General features: G+C 45.4%; 1 protein-coding gene across 2 annotated transcripts in view; it reads left to right on the plus strand.

Annotated features, from left to right (window-relative positions):
• The first annotated feature begins 876 nt into the window (after nt 1–876).
• HIC2 (HIC ZBTB transcriptional repressor 2) overlaps nt 877–21,563 on the plus strand; it is a 74,517-nt gene continuing 53,830 nt past the window's right edge. For both annotated transcript variants that reach the window (XM_065646584.1, XM_065646583.1), the window contains exon 1: nt 877–917. The gene's annotated coding sequence lies outside the window, so the exon portion shown is untranslated. The remainder of the gene's footprint in view (nt 918–21,563) is intronic.

Below are 21,563 nucleotides of genomic sequence, written 5' to 3' on the forward strand. Positions count from 1 at the left end.
AAGTCTTTGCAGGACCAGGGATGCAAAACACAAATAACTTTTCCCCTCCCTATACTTCCCATCAGTAAATGCTAAAAAAAATGCACAAAACAAAACTTCAGATTTCTACAGATTATATGGGCGTAAAGGCCATGTCTTCATCTGTGTCTTGGATGGTGCAAAATGCACTGTCAGTCCTTAACAAATAGACAGGGGTGATAAAAAGCTAATATGCAAATTGTGTTATAGATGAGGATTTTTTTTTCCATTTGTGTATAAAGCTCATTTCAGATTCCAATACATGTACAACCTATAATCTATATAATTCCCCTTAACACACACTTGAGACCTCATCAGTGATGGGAGAAATAATCTTAATAAATGCCTTTTTCATTGCTCAAAACCTGTGAGGGAGCAGCAGTATTCGGGTTGCCGGGGGGCAGTGGTCGGGCTGGCTTTCGGGGTGTGGGTGGCAGGGAAGGGGGAGCGGTTCGGGCTGGGGGAAGCCCTGGTCCCCCGCTGGGAATTACCCAGCTCCCTGTCCCTCTCCCAGCCCCGCCGCGGCAACATTTATTGCAAAAGCAGGAAATTGCTTATTACTAAAGTAGCTGGCAAGGGAGCGGGAGCCGATGCTGTTCCACACTGGCACAGCACTTGCTTAGCTGCAGCTTTCCCTGCCTCTCCTTGTTCCGCTTTCTTCTTCCCCCTCTTTCTCTCCTCTCTCCCTCTCTCTCTCTCCTCTTCTTTTTTTCATTTTGGCTTCTATTCAAATGTGGGTCAGGGGTGAGCGGCTCCCAACGTCACAAGCTTGCAAGATGGCGCTGGGAGGAAGGCTGTGAGATGAGGAACAGGCTGGTATAAACCGAGAGGACAGGAGAGGGAGAGGAGGAGGAGAGGGGAAGGGGAAGAAAAGCTGCTGCTCCAGATGCAATAAGAAGGTAACGCGGAGCGGGGCGCGGGCGGGGGCGCGGGGCCGCGCGTCCCGCTCGGGCGGCCGGGCGGGCGCTGCCGGGCTCCGGGTGCAGCCCAGCCCCGCTCCCCCGCTCTTTATTTGCAACCCCGGTTATTTGCCCATCTGCATGGGTCCACCCGGGAGAGTCGCCGGGGTGGCGGGGGTGTCCCCTTGTTCCCTGCCCTGCAGCAGCCGTGCCCGGCACCAGCGGTAGTTCCATTGAAAAAAATACAGATCATTTTCTTTTCCCCCTTGCCCCCTGTCTCCATGCCCCGGGCCCCCTCCCCTCGCCCGCCCGGCGCACTGCCCCGTTGCTTTGGGGGCCGGGGCGAGCATACGGTGTATTCGCCACCGCGCCTGTCTGGGGATTGCAAATGTTGGCTATTTGGTTAAAGCGGCTGGAAACTTTCCCCCTCCTCCCGTGCCATTTGTGTGTGTGTGTGTGTGTGTGTGCGCGCACGGGTGTGCGCTGCCCCTTCCCCGGCGGCGGTGGGCTCGGGCCGGGGGGCCGCAGCTGCTGCCCGCCGGGGCCGGCGTGGGGGTGACCGGCGGGGCGGGCAGGCAGCCCCGGAGTAGCAGCCTTCTCCCCATCCCCACTCGCCCCCTGCAAGTGAGCCGTATTTTATTTTTCTTTCCCCGAAAGGAGGGAGCGGAGCCTCGGGGTGCCGGGGGGCGTGTTTGTGCCGGGGATCCGGCCGCATTGTGGAGGAGAGGGCAGGGAAGGGGCTCCCGGGACTCGCATCGCCTCCTTCCCCCCCCCGCAGTCCATCCGCGGTGCTGCAAGGCGACGAGCCAGGCCGGCATCCCCCAGTCCCAGCGCCGGCCCCTGCCCCACCGGGCACCCCCTGCCCTACCGGGACCGCGATGAACTTTTGCCCCGGCTCCCCCCTTCCCCGCCGCTCCCCTCGGCCGTTCAGGATCGCGGAGGGAAGGACCCGCCGGCTGCTCTCGCTCTGCCCGTCGCTGCGGGTCTCTGGCTTTTGTTACGGCACCGTCTCGGATGCAATGGACGGAGCGCAGGATCGCGCACCCTCCCGCGGCCGGGGGTTCGCAGGATCCTGCCCGCCCGGCTTTGTGCCCCCGCAGGAAACGCGCGCGTCCCCGGCCCCGCCAGCCAGGCACAGAGCTGTCCACCCGGTTAAAAAAAAAAATCATTAAATTGTACGTCCAGGCTGGCAATATTGTTGCCGAGGGGCGTAACACTGTAATTCCGGGAGCCGGGAGGGCTGATCGCTGCCAGCGGCTGCCTGGTCCCGGCTGAACGGCGGCGCGGAGCCGGGCCGGGCCCTACATCCCCCGGCTCGCCGGTGCCGGTGCCAGCTGGGCGGCGGGGGTAGCCGGGCTTTTTTGTTTTTCTGGTTGCATTTAAAAGCAAAGCAGAGCCGGCGGGGGAGTGGGGGTGGGGGGAGGCTGTATGCGCGGCCCCTTGCGCGGTGCGCGCCCCGGGGGAGCCCCGCGGGTGCGCAGGGCGGCCGCGGTGCCCGCAGCGCCCAGCCCGCTCCCCGCCCGTCCCCATTTGTACGGGGCGAGAGCCGGCGGGCGAAGTCAATTATTGACTTGTGGCTGGACCGGCCCCAGGTGGCAGTGGGCACCGCGGCGAGCGGGCGGCTCTCGGCGCGGCCCCCGCGCTCCCCGTTATCGCGGCCGCCAGCCGCGCTCCGCCCGGCGCCCCGCGGCCGCTGGACACCGCGCCCGGCCCCGCCGCGCTGCTCCCGCCGCTCGGCCGAGCGCCTGTTTACACACGGGGATTTGGTGACTCGAAACTTTCTGCTGCGAAATCCGCAGCCTTTGAAAACTCGGGCCGGCTCGGCGCTTCGAGAGGCGGGTAACTTGGCGTTCAGTCTCTGCGAGCGGGGCGGGTGTATACCTTTACATCAAATAATGAATTATAGATGAAACCAAGGGTTTTAGCAGACGGTTACCGAAATCATCCTAGATGCTACTGAGCTGTTAGAATAAATCTGAGAGAGCAGCCAGAAAACAGTTAAGAGGAGCATCAAAATGACTTTCTGCTAATAAACTGTCCTTTGACCAAAACTGGTTTAAATTTATTGCAGAATGCTGTTTATATTTGAATGGCTCCCACGTTTTTCCACAAATTAAAGGCGAAAACAATATGCAATAGTCACTTTCATTGGAAAATGTCAGAACTATGAGCAGATGTTTGCTGTGCTTGATAAATACAGTGTATAAACAACTAGTATTTCAAGATGACTTATTACTCTTTTTTATGACTCAGAACTATTGTATATACTTCAGCAGCTCTGGAGAGAAAGCTGTAAATGACTCCTTAGGATTTCACAGCAAATCTACATGGAGAAAATGACATATGGAAAGAAAATTGACTTATTTCCACAACTGCAAGTGGCCTCCTTTTTGCGCCTTTTCATTAGCAATCTAATCCTAAAAGCATTAGGAGCAATTATTTGCAGTGGTGCCTGACATTCTAGGTCTAATTATTTAAATCAGTTTAACTTCTGATGGTTGACCCATTAGGTCAAATCTGTGTGCCCTTTGTTATATTTATTAAAAAAAAAAAAAAGAGAGGGGAGGGGGGTCTTCAAACTTGCCACCTGCTACTGACATATCATTTTAGCTCTGGAGGAGATCAGCATTAAGAATAAGCAACCTCTTACATTTGTTACTTTCCATTCTATCACGGGTAAGGAAACCCCGCATAAGTGCCTTGTTCTTTTGCGTCTAAAATCCATCGCTTAATCTCGGCAGACTCGCGTGGCCACGGGAGTGCGAGCAGGAGGAATGGGAGAACCTGAGGATATAGCAGGTTTTTCTTATGTCGTGCTTCCAAATCTACGTGAAATGCAGATGAGATCCACATACATAGATGATTTTTCAGTGTATGGGGGAAAAGCTTCTTCCAAGAATCTGAGAGAGCTCTAAATCTTTAATGCATAAAGAAGTAGCTCACGTTAGTATTCACATACGTTGCTGGGTGGAATGACTTATGGATGTGTGGATAGTAATAAGTATCGCAAGATGCTCGAAGCACTTGGTCTCACGTGATGCGCTGCGGTGTCAGTGCTGAATTGTTTGGCAGAAGCCAGGGTGTGACAAGGGGTGGGGGGAGAGAGGAGAGAAAGTGAGAGGCCTTATTCCAGGAGGGTATATGTTCAATTAAGTTTGATTAGTTGTTTAAAACAACTAGAGCACGACCTAATGCTTATCAGTATGGCTGTGTAATGGGTTGAAACTCCCTAAAATAGCCACTGCAGCCCTAAATTGGTGGTCACAGCATGAAATTTGAAGTTGTGAACAGCAGATCTTGCAATGGGAGTTCTTGTTTCTTAGCATCTTTACAGCCTATAGTAAGTAAGAACTGTCAAACGTAAACTGTACGTTGTGCATTCCTTTGATTTTCTAGAGAAAATAGTACATGGCTATTCTTTGAGCTCCTGCTACCTTCTTTGATGATAGATGTAGGGAAATAGGATAATGTTTGAAAACTGAGGTGGATTTGTCCTCAGAACTCCTGTTTGTGCTGACTGCAGCATTTAACGCTCTCATCCGGTCTGATGAACACATCGTAGTTTGACAGGCAGAGGTACTGGCATGATGAGGTTGTCATGTTTTCTCTACAGAAAACCGAGTTTTCCATCCCCTAACCAAATCTGACTGCTAAAGTGTACGAACAACACTGCAGTTTCTGACAACATCCAGGGAAGAACCTTGCCACGAAGCGGCATTTCAGTGCAGCAGCGAATGTGGTCTTGGAGTGGGAGAAAGCAGAATCCCGTTTGTGACATCGCCATTATATTTGCTGTATTGTGACAGGCAAAGCTCAATGGGAAGGAGGACCATTTCAGCATCAGCAGACCTGCCCACCCTGCTGGGCTTGAAGAAAAATTAACAGGGCTCAGCTGTGGGATTGCAACAACAGAGTGTTGACCCAACCATAAGCAGGAGAATATATTTTTTAAAATAAAGCTGACTTCTCCTTTGGTTTGGTGTGGATTGAACATCAGAGATTAAACCACCAGGGCTGCTTAAATTGGTTTTTATCTTGCGGTAGTATTGGGAGCAAGAACAATGCATTGCAATAGAGATCTCTGCTGTGCAGCAGCTCATTGGCAAAGCAACTGCCTTCGTTTGTTTAGGTCTCTTTTAATCAGCAGTAACAGCGTGCTTACTTCTCTCAAAAGCAGCAGAAACAATGTAAAAAAAAAAAAAGTGTTCCTAAGAGTTTTATTTTCCTGTTCAGTTAGCATCTCCAGGTTCCAACAGGACACCAGATTTAAGCTGGGTTTCTTTCCTTGAAGTATATGCGTATTACAAGCTAGCTGTCCAAACTTGTAACTTACTCACACTTCTTGCTTGTAATTCCTGGAAAGAAAATTCACCCTCCAGTGCTGGCTCCCACAAAACAAGGAAGAAATGAAACAGTGAGGTCAATCCGGAATTTTAAGCTGATATAAAAGGGGTTGTTACAATAGCTGTAAGGAGGAGACTACAACAGTGCAATAGCTGTACCTGCTGGAAGTGACAGGTGGGAGGAATTTTGTTCTTTTTCATCTGCGTTTGGATGATGGCCCAGTGCTGGCCACAAACTGCAATCCAGGATTAATCCTCACACAGTGTTTTCTTTCTATATATCAGATTTCTCATTTTCTTAATAAGCACAGCCTAGCATGCACTTCAAGTCAGCTGTTCTGGAGTGGAAGCAACAGGGTTTTGCATTATTGAAATGACGGCTCTGGAGCTCGTATTGTTTGACCAGGGCAGGGCGGAGGGTGATCCTTTTAATCACAAATCCTAAACAAGGATTCTAGTTACTGATTTTACTTAATGGAAAGGGGTGGGGAATCTAGTTTATCCAGGATTACACATGTACTGTATCACATTCTCTGATGTGCACGCTGCGGATTCGAAGGAGCTAAAGAGTGATCTTTTAAACTGAAACCCTCAAGCAGGCGTTTGGAAACGGACCTATTGTGGGAAACTTCCTTCGGCACTGGCTCTCTTGCTAATGCAGAAAAGACAAACTGCTCTGAAGTCTCCTGCAGAAAGTGTCAGAAGACACACACACTGACAGCCAAGCTGGGAGAGGAAGGGTCCTAGTCTTCAGCTGGCAGTAAGAAGAGTTTAGAGAAGGGCAGGGAGTTTTGTGCTCAAAATTGTCATCAGGGGCTGCTCTCCCAACAAAAGCAGCCCTGAAAACAGGGTGTACTTCTCGCTTCTATTGCTAAATGTTCTGAAAGATCTATGCAGGAACTAGGAACAACTCCCTCTTATTCTTCCAGTTTTAGATACTGGATGGAAAAACTTGCCGATGTTGTGGTCACCCAGGTTCTGGACGGGAGGTCGAGAGCCTTCCATGTCAGCCTGCTGGCCCAAGGCACTCGCTGTCCTTCAGTCCCTCAGGTAGAGGGGTGGTTTTCATTAATATATCAGTTTGCCCTGTCCACTCCCTTCCCCCGCTGAACCAAACACTATGCAAGATGAAATTGTCTTCAGATCAGCCTTTTGCTCTGAGTTTTGAAAGAGATACACAATGGACTGACCAGGGAAGAGGCCTCATGTGGTAAACAACCTTCCTCTGCTCCTCATGCCGGGCCGGTCCCACTCGTTCCTGGCCTGGCTGGAGGTGACAGGGGTGTACGGCAGATTCCCTCCCCTAAACGTGGGCTCGCTTCCCGTTGGATAAAGAACCATTCAGTGTGTGGATGCAGTTTTCCACGAGTCACATAAAGACACGGCCATGCGGGACTCCACTTACTGCATTTCCATCTGCTGTCGAGATGCCACCAGCCGGTTTGACAGTTTGGAAATCTTTTCTCTTGTCTGATAAAGAGCAGAATAGAGTAATTTGCATTGCCAATTTTAACTGAGAATTGAAATCAGCCAACAAGAAACCTGATTTTAAAGCTTGCTTGTTTGTCTATGGGGTAGTTACTCTCCAGTGGAAAGACTGGATCTCACTGGTTCATACCTAATAAAACATGTTGATGTGCAACTAAAAATAACTTTAGAGTAAATTTGGTATTGTTTTCTGTTAAGCAGGAGGACAAGGTTTAACACATTCAAGCTATGATTTAGTATGCAAATCAGAAACAAAATTAATTTACTATGTTACTGTTTCTGACAAATGTATCAAGCAACTTCTTATATAGCATTAAATTCAACGAAATACTAAACCAGAGTATTTTGAAGTGTTAAATAAAAACATTTGGAAAATATTTTCTAATCAAAATACTTTCTGATTACCTCCTGAGGTTCCCTCCTGTGTGACTTAATCTGTGATCTTACTCAGCCCCGTTTCAAATGTAAAGCAAAGGAAATGTTCTCGGAGCAAAAAGGAATTGATTATTTTCTAGTTATGCTGCTCTTTTATGAGTTTAGAACTAGTAGATACTAGTCTCCAACACCTAGTTCTAATTTGGAGGGAAGTAAGCTTTCCTGCCCTTCTGCCCCTCCTCAAATCTCAGTTGCTTTCTCCAGTCTGAAAGAACGAGTTATTGAACTAAAACTGAAAAAAAACATCCTCTCTGTCCCTTTACAAGAGGGTCCTGATGCAAAAGATTAATTGCCCAGGACTGGATGAAACTATTAATAAACTAGTGGCTTTCTCTGTTTAGGGATTCGCTTTCCTCGAAACTTCACTAGCAAACACATACACTTGAAGACTGACTTATTTTTTTTAAACAAGACCTACTTAAAAGGTTTGAAATTATGCCAATGTATAGTGAGACTTGAATTTGTGCTGTTTGTATTTAATGTGCTTTGTTATTCCTAGTTTCTGTTTACCCTTATAAAGTATTCAGAATGGTCCTCATGTGGAGCTTTTTGCATCAAACTTCTCAAGTCCTTGAAAAAGGCTCTTTGTTCATTTTCTAGGCAGTTCAAATACTCTTTGATAATGTGATATTAGTGACATGATTATGCTCAGTCTTCAAAGAAAAATGTGGATGTTCCTCTAGGCAGGAAAAAATATCTACCAAAGTTGTAGATGGCAGGGAACCCACTAAAAAATATAAATGTGCATGCACATCTATGAAGTGTACATACCCAGAAATGTAGTACCGAAATGCACAATAGATGAAATTTTGGCATTAGAGCGAGAGCTGTCTTGTAATTCTTCAGGTGTCAGCAGACTGATGTTTGGCTGAGCCTGTTTTAAATGCAATGTAACTTACGACTTGAAAAGTTTTACCCAGAAAACTTGGTTATAAGTACTTACTGTTATGAATTGCTGCAGTAGTTGAATGTATGCACACATTTAATTCTTCTAGGTGAGCGCGTGGTCTAGGGAGCTCTGGGCTCAGTTTCTATCACTGATTTAAATTTTCCATGCTATGGTCATGAAGGAAGTTAAGCAACTTAAGTTTTCTTCATCTTTAAAGTATGGAGAATACAATGTCCTTGGTTTGTCTTGTATATTTATCTTATAAATGCTCATCATATTTAAAAGTTTGCACAATGGGACCCTGACCTTAGCAAGGGCCTGTAAATGCTGTCATCATACACATAATTCTAATAAAGCTTCAAAATGCTAAAGTTGCCAAAGGACTAACACTTTAGTATTACGCAAAACCCACAGTAGGGAAGGAAGAATAGAGAAGAATGCCCTCCAGTCCTTCAGAAATGCTACATTTCTTTGTCTCTACTGCACTTTATCAAACACGGCTTTCAGAATTGTAATGAAAATTGAAATATGCCAGCTATAAAAATTATTCACTTTTTGCTACAGCATCGAAAATATTAATGAGACTATATCCCCCTGCAGTGAACACTGGGTTTTTTTGGATGGTCTGTTTTGCACTTCCAGTCTCTTCCCGGGAATAAATAAATGGCTCTAAATAATCCCTGTCAGGATGCGCAGAGCAGCAGCTTGTATTTTTCTGTCTTTCCTCGCCGGGTTGCGTGGTGCAGTGCCAGCGTGCCGCATGACGCAACAGCCTTGGAAATTCTTGGAAAAGCACTTCCATTTGCTCCAGGTAAAAATTGTGTTGGCAGCAAAACTGACTCTGCTGGCAGCATTCTTAAGTGAACTCCAAGAAAAGCAGTTTAATGTATGTGGTTCTGCATATCCATCCAAGATGCAGAGGTGTTTGAGACTGTTGGGCTGTTATTATGGGTGGTGCCTCTGGAGAAGGAATGTCTTGAGTATTTCCCCAAGCGTGGACCTCTTTCTAGTAGCTGGAGTCAGCTGGCTTATCCCAGTCATGCTGGGTCTCCCAGTTTCTGGTTGCTACTTGTAAGTGATGGGTTTAATTGCCGTAGTGATATTCCTCAGCTCCTGAGTAAGGGAAAAGTGATCTGAGTGCGGAGAGAGGACTATAAGTCATTATCTTCCTTCTGACAATCTCTATTTTTGTGGCTAAAACAGAGAGTTAGTTGAGTATGAGAATTTGTTTGCCACTGATTTGCTGTTTGACTCTGGAAAAACAATTTAATCTGTCTGTACCTCTCTATCTCTGTGTAAGGGCATGATATTTTGAAGATGGGCTGAATATCCAACAGCATTTAATGAACAGTAAATAACGGTAGTTGCTGCTACTGTCTAATATTTCACCCTGTTAATTGTGCAAGAGGATTTCAAGCTGAATGCTGTACTAATAATTCATTGTCTTATAAGTGGAACCAAATGCAGAGAAAACTAGTACATTTGATAGTGCTGTAGTACTGGAAATCATGCTGTTATTTAAAAGCTGCATGGAGGTGTAACAAACAACAGAGGACAGTCATGGAAGGAAAAGATATTTTAAGAGTCCTGCTGGAACAGTGATTGCTGGAGTATGGAATTGAAATATTTGCCTATCCAGCAAAGAGATCCTTTCCAACCAAGGATCTTAAAATGCCTTCATAATCAGTAATCTGTGACTTATAGCTGTGTCTGGCATCTTCATGTAACCTTTTTTGAGATGTTTACATGACTTTCTGAAAGCTGCACAAGGGTTCTTCCCTAACAGAACAGAAACCATGGCCACAGCCAGACAAACCAGCTTCCACTCCCAGTAGAGGCAAATGACTGATTAAGCACCCCAGTTTCTCTCTTCGACTTGTAATAAATAAAGAAAATCTCCCTCTCCCCTCCAAATTTTGGGAGTCCAAATGAAATGGGACCTGGGCTACTTGACACCAGCGGCACCTTTTCAAAAGACTTATCAGTAGTTTTCTACCTAATACCCAGAGCATCTAATACCTTATGCCAGAGGTTTGGGATGTTCCCCATCCATGAACTGGTTGGACAAGACAGAGGGAAAGGAGTCCAGGTGAGTCCAAGCAATTTTCCATTTGCATCTACTTTAACATTATTCTGAATATTTGCCTATTTGTGCTCACTTCCTCTGTGGTTACACACGGACCCATGCTACCTCTGTGTTTGTTTACAACAGCTTGGGTTGTACGTTCACCAAAAAAGTAAAAAAAGACAACAAACCCAAAGCACACCCCCCAGCCTTCCTGGAGCAAAAGCAAAGCACATCCCCTTTTGAGGTGGACGGGAAGCTGCTTCATCTCAATGGCTTTGACCATCAGAAGTGGTGAGTGGGAGGGCGTCTGACAGCGTTGGCTCTGGAGATTGACTGGCTGGGGTCACGTTTTTGTAAGTGAGAAGGTAGCAGCTGTCCTTTGTGGCATGCGGGACGCAGCATTTCAGAGGAACTTGCCGATTTTTTTTCCATCGGAGCTGCTCCACGCTGTGCCACGCTGCCGGCCCAGCCCTCCCTCTGCCGCGCCTGGGGAGAGGGAAGGGGCCCGTGCCCACCGGGAATGCTGGCAGGGGAAAGCGAGTCTGCCTCTGCTGAACTTACTACTGGGGACTAATCAGTCAAGTTTGTTGCTTTAATTTTGTTTTCGGTTCCCGGTTTTTAAAACCTTCAGGGGAAAAAAGGATGGCAGCATCTCGAGTAAAGTCAGTGTAATGCCAGGGTGTAGGATTTCCATAATTCAGTGCCTGTCTTACTATTTTTTTAACAAAATGCTGGAAATTAAAGAAGCAGAGAAGTAGTATGAGCATGGTAGTTTTGCAATAAAATACAAAAGTGAACAGTGCCAACTGGTTGTTGGTCAGATCAGAGTCTTAAGGGAAAACTGTCTCTAATAGATGTCATTGTAAGGGTAATGCTGCACTTGGCACCAAAAATTAAACGTAATGCCATAAGTGGAGATAAAGCACGTTACAGCTGACAATATGCGTCCAGACCATGTCCCTGGCTAACAAGCTTGCAATGCAAGGCACAAATAGGTGCAGTATAGATAACTGACTGGGGGGGTCAGATTCTGCAAATGCTTACTCAGGCACTTTGCTTGAACTCAGTGTGACTGCTGGAGTAAGAGCTTGCACAATCCAGCCTGAGGAGTGGGGCTGGAGCCGTATAGCTGCTGGGTAAAACAGAACTGCTTGGAGGTTTTATTTATTTTCCAAGTGCCTGGTGAGGAGGGCTTTAAGTAAAAGACCGCTTCCGACCCTGACTTGCATGCCTGTTTATTTGCTGTAATCACCTGTAACCTAGAATTGCAAAACTCCTGTGGATACACTAATGATGCCTTTGTAAATTTTCCCTAGCAAAAACTCAACTGGATTTTAAAAGCACATGCTTCTTTCAAAACGCTTAGCTATAAAGTTCAGTCCTGCCAGCCTGGTGGGCTGAGAACATTTCAGAAAAAGTCAGAGTGCCACATCAAATACGCTGGGTCCAATTTCCCAAGCTGATTTGTTGCCTGGACTCTTTGAAGGGAGCAGAGCACCTGCAAATCCCCTCCTGGGGATTCCCTTAAAATGTGGGGAAGCCTCCAACAGGTGTGTGGAGCTGGCGTGGCCCTGGCCCACGGTGGGGAGAGGTGTGGCTGGGAGACGTCTGAACCTGCACTTGGGTTGGAGCGAGAAATCGCAGAGGCTGGAAGCGGCGGCTGTTCTCAGCTCCTCTCGCTCCCCAGCGCGGGGACGGGATGCTGCCCTTCGCCAGGCAGAGCTCAGTGAGCTGCTCTCCGCTTTCTGCAGCCTGTTGGGAAGCAGCGGGCAGGGGAGCTGCAGCTGCTTGACCCCCCTCTGAGAGGCAGCGGGTTGGCTGCCGGGGCAGATGCTGACTAATTGTATCAGGAGAGAAGTGGGAGGCGATAGAGCTGATTCAGATCCCTGGTTTAAAAATCCTGGGCCTGGTGGAGTGAGTGTCTGATTAATGTATTTTCTTCTCAGATGCATTTGCTTTGAGGTCACAGTTCAGAGGCTCAAGGGAAAACAGGCAAGACATTAGGAGTCTTGCTGGATGTGTCACACACTCGGTGCCCAGGTGCTCTCCCTGTAAAAGGCTTTACCGGAGTGAAGTCCCAGGCAGACTCTGGTTCCACTGTGCCAGAGAAGGCTCTGGCTGGGATGTCGGCTTGGGAGGGGGTTTGAATCTTTCTTTTTCTCAGGAGGCAGTTCGTTGTCTGGCATTCAAAAGTTATTCCTTCTGATGGGTCATTGGATCCTCTTCATAAGACCTTTCTGGCTTATTTGAAAAACTCAAAGTTTAAGGGATAAACAAAGCATTTCTTTTGCTTTAATTGAAAAGAGTGTAAGCATTCATATTCATGTGAAGTCAGTCTTTACAGTGAATGACTGAACAAAAAAAGTGCAACTGGAAGAGTACATAAATTCTACTGAGGGCAACAGACTTTTAAATTCTATTCATCCCCAGAAGTCTTAGAGAAAAATATGTTTTCTCCCTTCTGCTTCTTGTCAGAGGATTTGGCAGAAAGAAATCTACCTCCTTCCCAATCTAGTTTTTAGAATGTATTTGCTCTTTAAGAACAAGTCAGCATAGTAATCCTGTTTCATGTTAACTGCTATGAAATATGGTGTTAACTTTTTAGCCCTATAGTGGCAGGAAATGGGATTTAAGATTTTTTTCATTGAGTATAGAAGAGTTTAGGAGCAAGATTAAAAAAAAACAATCCTTACAATCCTTTCTCTATTTCCATAGGCTGGTCTTTCAATTCATCTCATTTGTCTATTATGCAGTTTGCTGTATGATTTTAACCATGATAGTCTTTAAATGCAAGTTGACACTTCAGATGCCGGTGCTGGCTTCAACTCTTAGGTCCCAGTGTCTGCTTATTTCGATCTCTGATTTGGTTGTCTAACCTGTTGGGTTCTTTGCTTCCTCCAGAATCCTCAGTTGTACACATACTTGCTTTTTCCAACCATTTCTACATATCTGCCGTATCACTGTAACCTCTTCATTCTCTGGGCTGTGCCTATTCCTACCTGTTTTCTCTGTCTCTTTCCACACAAACTTTGCACCATGTTTTGGGCTGTGTTTCATAAATGTAACAGTAATTTCTTCACTGTAAGCTACTCCAGAACTTCACAGAGTCACCAAATAGTCTAGGGTTACACCCATGCATGTGTTGGTGTAGCATCTGTTTGTGCATGAACACGCTCTTTAGAATAAGATCTATGTTTCAAAACTCTCTGCAAACATCCTTCCTATTAAAATACCTGAAGGCCACTTGGCACAAATATTTTTTTTCCTGATTTGTATGAAACTGATATCCCAGTAAATAAGAAAGTATCATTGCAGAAGCTTTTAGGGACAGGGAAAATGAGGAACATTTCCTGTGACTTGCAGAAAAATCTTCTGGCTGTTCTTCCAATGATGTTCTCCCACTTCCCTTCCGTTTGTGACAGCTGGAGGCTGTCATGGGCACAGTGACCATGAAATTCTAGAGTTTTTGATTCTTGGAGAAGGAGGAGGGTCAGCAGAACTGCCACCTTGGACTTCTGGAGGGCAGACTTTGGCTTGTTCAGGAGACTGGTCAACAGAGTCCCTGGGGGGCAGCTCTGAAGGGCAAAGGAGTCCAGGAAGGCTGGTTGGTCTTCAAGAAGTAAATCTTCAAGGCACGGGAACAGGCTGTCCCCATGTGCCTGAAGATGAGCTGGTGAGGAAGAAGACCGGCCTGGCTGAACAGAGAGCTTTGGCTGGAACTCAGGAATAAAAGGAGAATTTATGACCTTTGGAAGAAGGGGCAGGCAACTCAGAAAGACTACAAGGATGCTGTGAAGTTATGCAGGGAGAAAATTAAAAGGGCCAAACCCCAACTAGAACTTAATCTGGCTACTGCTATAAAAGACAATAAAAAATGGAGAAGAGTGGCTGGAAAGCTGCCCAGTGGAAAAGGATCTGGGTGTGTTGGTCATGCTGGGTTTATGGTTGGACTTGATGATCTTAAAGGTCTTTTTCAACCTAAATGGTTCTATGACTCTATAATTCTAATGTTCAATTGATTCTTCTGGAGCAGAAGAGTCATATGATAAAGTTCTAAGGAATATTCCAAAAGAGGCAAAATTGAATGTGTTGCTGCTTTGTCTTGCTAGATACCAGTGGTTAGATTGAAGCTTCTGGTTGTACAATTCCCACTTATGCTTGACCTCAAACCTGCAGTGTAAGTCAAAGTCTTGCTTCCTAGAACTGCATGCCCTTATGTCTAGGGCAAACTTGTGACTGATGCAAGGTTTGATATCAAATCCTCTCAAGTCCTATTGAAATCAGTAGGCTGAGGGTGCTCATTGCTAAGATCGGGCCCAACAGCTAAGATGCAATTTGCAGAGCAGATCCCTTGTGCATTTGAGTCACAGAGCCTTGGAGAGAAGCAGGAGATAGTCTCATTCCCTGCCATGGACAGTCTTGAGCCTTCTAATTAAACTGATCATTATTTGTTATACACATATACATACGCACTCTTTCTCTAATTAAAATATATGTGAATAATACCAGATATGAGCATTCCTGTGTGGAATAACTGAACTCAGTTATGCTTGGTGTTCAGTTACAACAAGAAAAAATGGGGTTTGGTACTTAGTGCTGAATAGCAGAGGCCAACTCACTGAGTTTTCCCGTTGCAAAAATGCTATGTCTGAATTTCTTAAATAGTGTGCGTCTATAATAGGCCCCGAGACATGACAGCACATGTGGAGCACATGAAGGGGAAGACACAGGACGTGAATTTTTCTGCAGGTTTTAACAAAGCCAGAATCTTCTGTGCCCTCTCTGCTCTGCCACACAGACCAAAAGCCCCAGGGGGTTTGTTTCTGAAGTCATCTGAGAGCTGCCAGCACAAAATGAAAGCCCCAAGGGTTTCTCCAGTCATTGAAGGGGCATCCACGGCCTATAAATGTGAAAATGCAACTGAGCTGCACTTTGAAAGTGAGAGGACAGTGGCTTGGCACAGTCACTGGGGAGTCACTGAACAGTCAAGGCTGACACAACGTGGAAATCATGAACTTGTTCCTAAACAAGGTTTTGTTTAACCAGTATGTGACTTACTGCATGCTGGTGGCTGCCGGGCCCCATATCACGAATCTTCCTCTACCACCTTCCCGATGTCTGTGCATAAGTTAGCTTCGCTTTGCGGGGGGAAGGACACTTGCTGTGGCACAAAGCCTGCTGGAAAATCCCAGAGTCGCGCTTCGTTTCAGAGCTGGGCATGGGGGACGCCTGGCTCTAACCAGTAGCACGAGTTTTCCCCTGCAGCCCTTTTGGAGGGACTGGACGCCGGGGTCTGCGTGGCCTCTGTGACAGGCAGCATGAGTCTAGTCCCACTTGTGGCTCCATCACACAGATAAGCCAACCATGGAAGCGCGTGATGCTGTTGCTTTCCGCAGAGGCCTCAGCACGCAGCTCAGCCGGGGCGAGCGGGGCAGAAGCTCTGCAGGGGCAGAAGCTCTGCAGGGGCAGCCGGAGGGGCAATGGGGGGTTCTCGCTCCAGCCCTTGTGTGGCCAAGGCCCCGGCAGGCAGAGCTGCTGCACGGCCACCGTCACGGACAGTTGCCCCTGATGTGTGGGAGTTACTTGGCACCTTGTGGATGTAGTTCCCCATTGATTTTTGGTGGAATTGATTTATAGAGCTATTTAATGGAATTGATTCTTTTCACAACTTTTTTTCCCCTCTTAAAGACCAATCGTTTTTCTTGAGTGATGGCTACAGGTTTGTGTTTATGTATTAGTATGCTCATGCACCCGCACCCCCAACTGTTCTTTCTGCTCGCACTGCAAAAGAAATTCTCAATCTCAAATGCCATCTTAAATTTTAATATTATATTTGATGTATGACCTGGAATAAATTAAATGTGCCAGAACTTGCAAGATGAAATCCTAGTGGTGGGTATAACCACAAAGCAGTGTTCTATTAAGCCAAGGACTGTCGAGAATGTCTGTTGTGGTTGTGTCTGGGTTATGAGTGGCTCCCTTTGGTTTAGTGTAGGTGGATATTTTTATTCTGCCTGGCTCACGAACAAGGGGATGAAAATTCAGAATTTACCTATGAGAAGTGTAAGACACTGCTGAGTTTTCCTTTACAAGCCCATAGGTAGGAACCACATTTTTATCCTAAACCAAATATTTTTATTGTACTTAATGTCTTTCATTGATTGTCACTCCGAAGTGGCTTGCATTAAGAAAATATGATATTCTGTACCTGGAGGAATAATATGAGAAACTGTGAATATCAAAATTCTCTGTTATTGTTTTGCACTTTGCAGGTCTGTTCTGTCACTAAGTTTAACTTGGAAATTTGTGTTGTAGCTTTGGGCTTCTTTCTTTTCCTTCCTTTCTGTCTTTCTTCTTTCAAGAAGCACCAAAATAAATTTGGGAAGGATCCTAGCTCTGGGTGGGACTAATGAGCAGATATTCTGCCACCAAAATTTCCAGATCAGAGACCTGAACATGTGTGCTGAGGGCTTACGACCCAGCTAACAACTGCCTCTCAGGAATCAGTGAAATAAATAACGTCTGAAATAGCCAGCATCTAAGTCACACAACGTATCCGTAATCCAAAAGGACCTCCCTGAAAGGCAATGTGCAGCCAACAGGACACCAACCATCCCGGTTATTCTGTGTGATCCCTGTGTGAAACTCAGCTAAGCAATTTGCAGCTGTATGTAGTGCTAACTGGAGTTTCCAAGCGGTGGGCTGATGTCGCAGCCCTAAGCATGGGACATTTGGGTAATCTAGTTATCACCAGAGCAGTGACACAGATAGAGCCAGCACAAATCAACATCCTATTTGAATAGAAAAGCTCTCAACTTCATGACTGCTTACCAAAACTTCCACCCTTGGCCAGCTGTAATCTGTAGCCATCTAAAAACTGTTGAGAATCCAGCAGGGCCCCCTACTGTGCATTTAACTTATATTGTGAGTTTAACAGGATGGCCAAGAATAGTATCGTTAGTATGCTGAATGTGCAACTGCTGAAGAAGTGGGTTGTACATGTGAACAAAGCAGGAAAACTGTAGATGATACGTGTACGATGCGAAGCAGATAATAGCAGTTTATCCGGTTGTCTTATATCTACAACTCTAAATCCCACATAGCATTAATTTTGGAAAAGGACTCCAAATGTAAGCAAATTGCCCTGACCCAGATTTTAAACTGGTAAAGGAGCTTGGATTCACATGCAAGACAATATAGGCCCTTTTGCAAAACATGGTATTAAAATGTGGCTTGATTAGAGAGGCTTCCAACAACAATCAGCCTTCACTATGTGTCCCAGAAGACAGCAAAGACTTTATTCAACAGCTTAGTGATCCTACATGGCAGTCTTTCAGAGGGAAAACTATATCATTACTTTGTAAATTAAACCTGCAGCAGCTGAATTATACTGTAGTTTTACAGAGGTGTTTTATATACCACAGCCACATTGTAAACTAGATTTTGTTTGCTTGGAATTATCCTAGTGATTTGTAGCCTGTCTCTGACAGATGTGTATGTGTCTCTCTCTAACCATCACATGCCCTAAGCAATTATGCGGAGTTAACAAAACCTAGAGAAGGCAACTGCTCTTATCTGTCTTGCCCCATGCCAAGTCTTTGCCTTCCAGTCTCTGCTGGGAAATAGTAGAAATTCCAGGCATTCTTTGGAAGGGAGAGGGTTAAGTTTAAAGAGAAGGGTATCTTGTCTTTCACCACTACTGGGGTGGAAAGATTTTAACTGTGCCGGCTCCCTAGAGGTGCTTCGTTAGGGGTGTGATGATATGGCCTTGGCATGTCCTTGTGGGATCGGTTGGACATTAAGGATCTGTGCTGCCAAGGCTCTTCCTTGTCATGTGGACGGATTCTGGCATCGTGAATCTCAGGACATCAGCAAAAGCATTTACATGAGAATATGAGATTTCATAGTTGGTGATACGTAAATTGGTCTATAGCAAAGTGTTTATAAAAATCATTGTTTGGCTTAGGGACTGCAGAGCCCTTGGGCTGTCACTGGGTGCTGTACAAGCACAATCTCTTCCCTGAAGAATGTCACAGTCTAAATGGACAGTATAGGCAAAAGGTATGAAAGGAAGCAGAGGCACGAAAAGATGCATTATTCAGACAAGGTGGTGTGACCGATGGAGACAACTAGAAGAACCTAAACTCCTTCAGTTGCACTTTACTTTGTTACCAGAACAGACTACTGTTATTATAAGGACTCTTTTTTGCATCCTTACTCTTCCAACTAAATTAACTTTCCTTGCCTCAAGGACTGACACAGTCCCTGTACAGTCTTCTGGTGTATTTTAGCTATTCCAGAGAACTGGAACAACAAGCACACAAATGAGGTACTGCACACTGACTGATCATTGCTTACTCTCTGTGTGTGAGGCTTTAGCTCATGGCAGTGAAAGGTAACCAGATGAAACGGCTTTGTGCCCATAACAAAGCCAGCCACACAAGTAGAAGTTGCTTCTGGATGTGCACAGCTACACGTAAGTCTTGCCAGTTCTGGAGATGCCTACCTTCTGTTCCACCTCCGGTTCCCGGTGCTGCGCACAGACGGGTGCAAGGCTCGGCAGTGCTGACTCCACATCGCTGCCCTCGCTCCATTTCGAGCGTGCACGTGCATCTTACCCGGACCGTGTCCGAGCTGCGGCCAGCTCTCCCATTAAGTCATAAGGGTGTAAGTTGCTCTTGACTGTGTAACTCAAAAAGAGCAATATCTAAGACAGACCAGACTAAGTCTGACCTCTGGCCACCTACCCTCAGAACACAGAATGGACATCTTTTTTATGAGTCTCAAGACAAAATGGTAGTAAGAGGAAATAAATGCAGCTTCTTACTGCCCTGTACTCTGCCCTGGCTCCACAGGATGGTTTTATCAGAAAGCTCCTGTGGTCGCCCACTCTAATATTGCTAGTGTTTTAAATTCCTTGCCAAACTTCTGCCTTACTAAGAGTTCGAGAGATTGCATTTCTGCAGTGCTTGGACTTGGAAAGCTACGAGATGGAAACAAATATTCCTGCTCCAGAATGGAGATGGTAAACAGGACCAAACAGTTACTTACTCTTTGTGAGTTGCCTTGGTAAATTTAAAGATTTCCGTGTATTAAATGATGCAATAGCAAATTCCTTACAAAAAATAAAATGCCTGTAATCAGATAATGGTTGCTCTGGTGCTAGCAGTAACATGGCATTGAATATCTCTTGGTTTGGCTTCCACAGTTCAGGGGTGAGGGGAACTGGAATGGTGTTTACTGAGCCAATAAACTTCTCACTAAACATAATTCATGAGCTCTAGCTGGCTAATAACCAGGGCCTCAATGCTCTAACAGTTGGCCTCATACATTTTAAAACAAAGGTTTATTTGAAGGGAAAACTTTAAGAAAAATAAACTTTTGGTTTTAGTGGCCTCTAATATTATCCGCCTCCACAGGCCATGAGAGATCTCATAACCAGAGAGAGTGCATTTTAAAATATTTCTATTGCCGTCTCTTTGACGAATGCTAAAAGCCTGCTTGCTCCAGAGATTGCCTCAGCATCATTTTTTGTTTGCTGTTTTCAAGCTTACGGAAATCCATACACTTCTTTTAAAATAGGACTGTGCAGGGATTTTTCTCTCTTTTTATGTTTAAAAGGAGTTTCTGCTGACCATTTGACCATTTGAGACTGCTCTAGGCAGTCAGCAGTTCTTCAGTTATAAGAATAAGATGAAGAGCTGAAACAAGGCTTACTCGCTTTAAGATGGCACTTTAAAAATTATTTCCATAACCTTTCTTAGAGTCCTAGTTTTTCTCTGGAGAGGAGAGATCTTCATCTGAACAGGTTTATTTAAACACTTGCTAGATTATGCAGCAGGATTTCCCTTCCTCTCTTCATGAATGAAGACCTGTGCTTCTGCAGGTTCATTCAAGGAGCGCTCCTCCTCGGAGCACTACAGAACTTCAGATTTGGATTGGTTTCAGATCCCCGTCATTTCCGTGTGTGTAGAAGAGTATTCTTGTGCTCCGTGTTTGTTTAGTTTCTCATGAATGAAATTTAAATTCTTAAAGAATCCTTAGCAATTCTCAGAGGGGTGTGGGTGAGGTGTGGTTCTGCTCTCTGGTGCATGTGTAATTTGTATTGGGAGCAAAGTAGTTCATTTTTAAGGACTCAATATCAGTTAATTTAGATTTTTGGTAATGGTTTTACCTTCTCTAGGAGACCTTGCCACTTTGTACTCCAGCTTTTTCCTTGGACGGATGGAGAAACAATGCCTGCCTGCCTCCTGTCAGATGCTTTGAAGTCTGTAGATGAAAGATACCATATGAATGCAAAGTACTTGCCAGTTAATGTCAGCAAGTCATTTTGCTTGTACCTTGATGGAAAAAGCTTTATTGTAGGCTTACAATGAATGGATCTACATATGCACCAGTAGTTCTTTCCCTTTTACTTAAGTCTTTTGGAGACTTATACTGACTACCTCTCAGAAAGATAGAGAGAGGTTAAATAACAAGCAATAAAAGATTATCAGAGGAAATTTCTTGTCATGCGATACCTTAAAGATAGTAATATTTTGAAAAAGAAAGAAAATAACAACTCTGCACCCAGTCACAAGGGGTTCTTGTTAAATACTATCTCATTCTCTATCTTTGAGGCATTATTTTCTGATGCAGAGCTAAGCTTGGTTCCATCAATGCATGAAGAAGTTCTATTATTACATACTGATTTGATAACATAATTAGTGTCTTGGTCCATTGATACAGACCTCTAATGTCCAAAACCAACATAAAGTTATTAAATAAATTCTCGTATTTGTTACAGTAATAAGTTAAAATAGCATTATTTAGACACCACTTGTCTAAACTTAGGTAGGTCATTCAAGTGTATGCGTTTGCTTATCCACATTCTTCTGTTTTTAAAAAGAAGCACAGATCACTAGGTAGATGTAGGCTTTGGATTTCCTGGCTTTTATTGTTTGGTGTGGCAAGGTCTTCCCTGCCAGTCATTTGTGTCTCGTGTGTGTGGCTCTGCCTCCCCTGCAGCAGATGGGCAGTGGAAACGAGGGCTGCAGTGGATAAATGCAGCAGCAGCCGCAGCAGCTGCTTTCAGGAAGGGTATCCGTGCAGCAGGTCACAAGCGAGATAGTGTCTGGGCAGCTAATCTGGACAGATATCTACTTGCAATTTCTGCCAACACTCAGATTGGGAGACCTGGAATTGAAGGCTAAACTGGCAGAGAGCCAAAGTCAACAGAGAGAAGGATTTTTAGGTAGAAAGGCAGGTCTAAGTTTCCCTAGATTACAGTTGTCTCGGGGAGCTTAGGAGCCTTCTGGCTCCAGCCAAGGAAGAAAGAGGCCTTGCTAAATGCCCATTTCAAGGATAAAGGCTGCCCCGAACCCCTAGTTCATAGGCTGGTACAGGTATTTACTATTCTGCTGAAGTGGGTTGACTTACTCAAA

The sequence above is a fragment of the Caloenas nicobarica genome, chromosome 16, assembly GCF_036013445.1.
Source record: "Caloenas nicobarica isolate bCalNic1 chromosome 16, bCalNic1.hap1, whole genome shotgun sequence".
Lineage (NCBI taxonomy): Eukaryota > Metazoa > Chordata > Aves > Columbiformes > Columbidae > Caloenas > Caloenas nicobarica.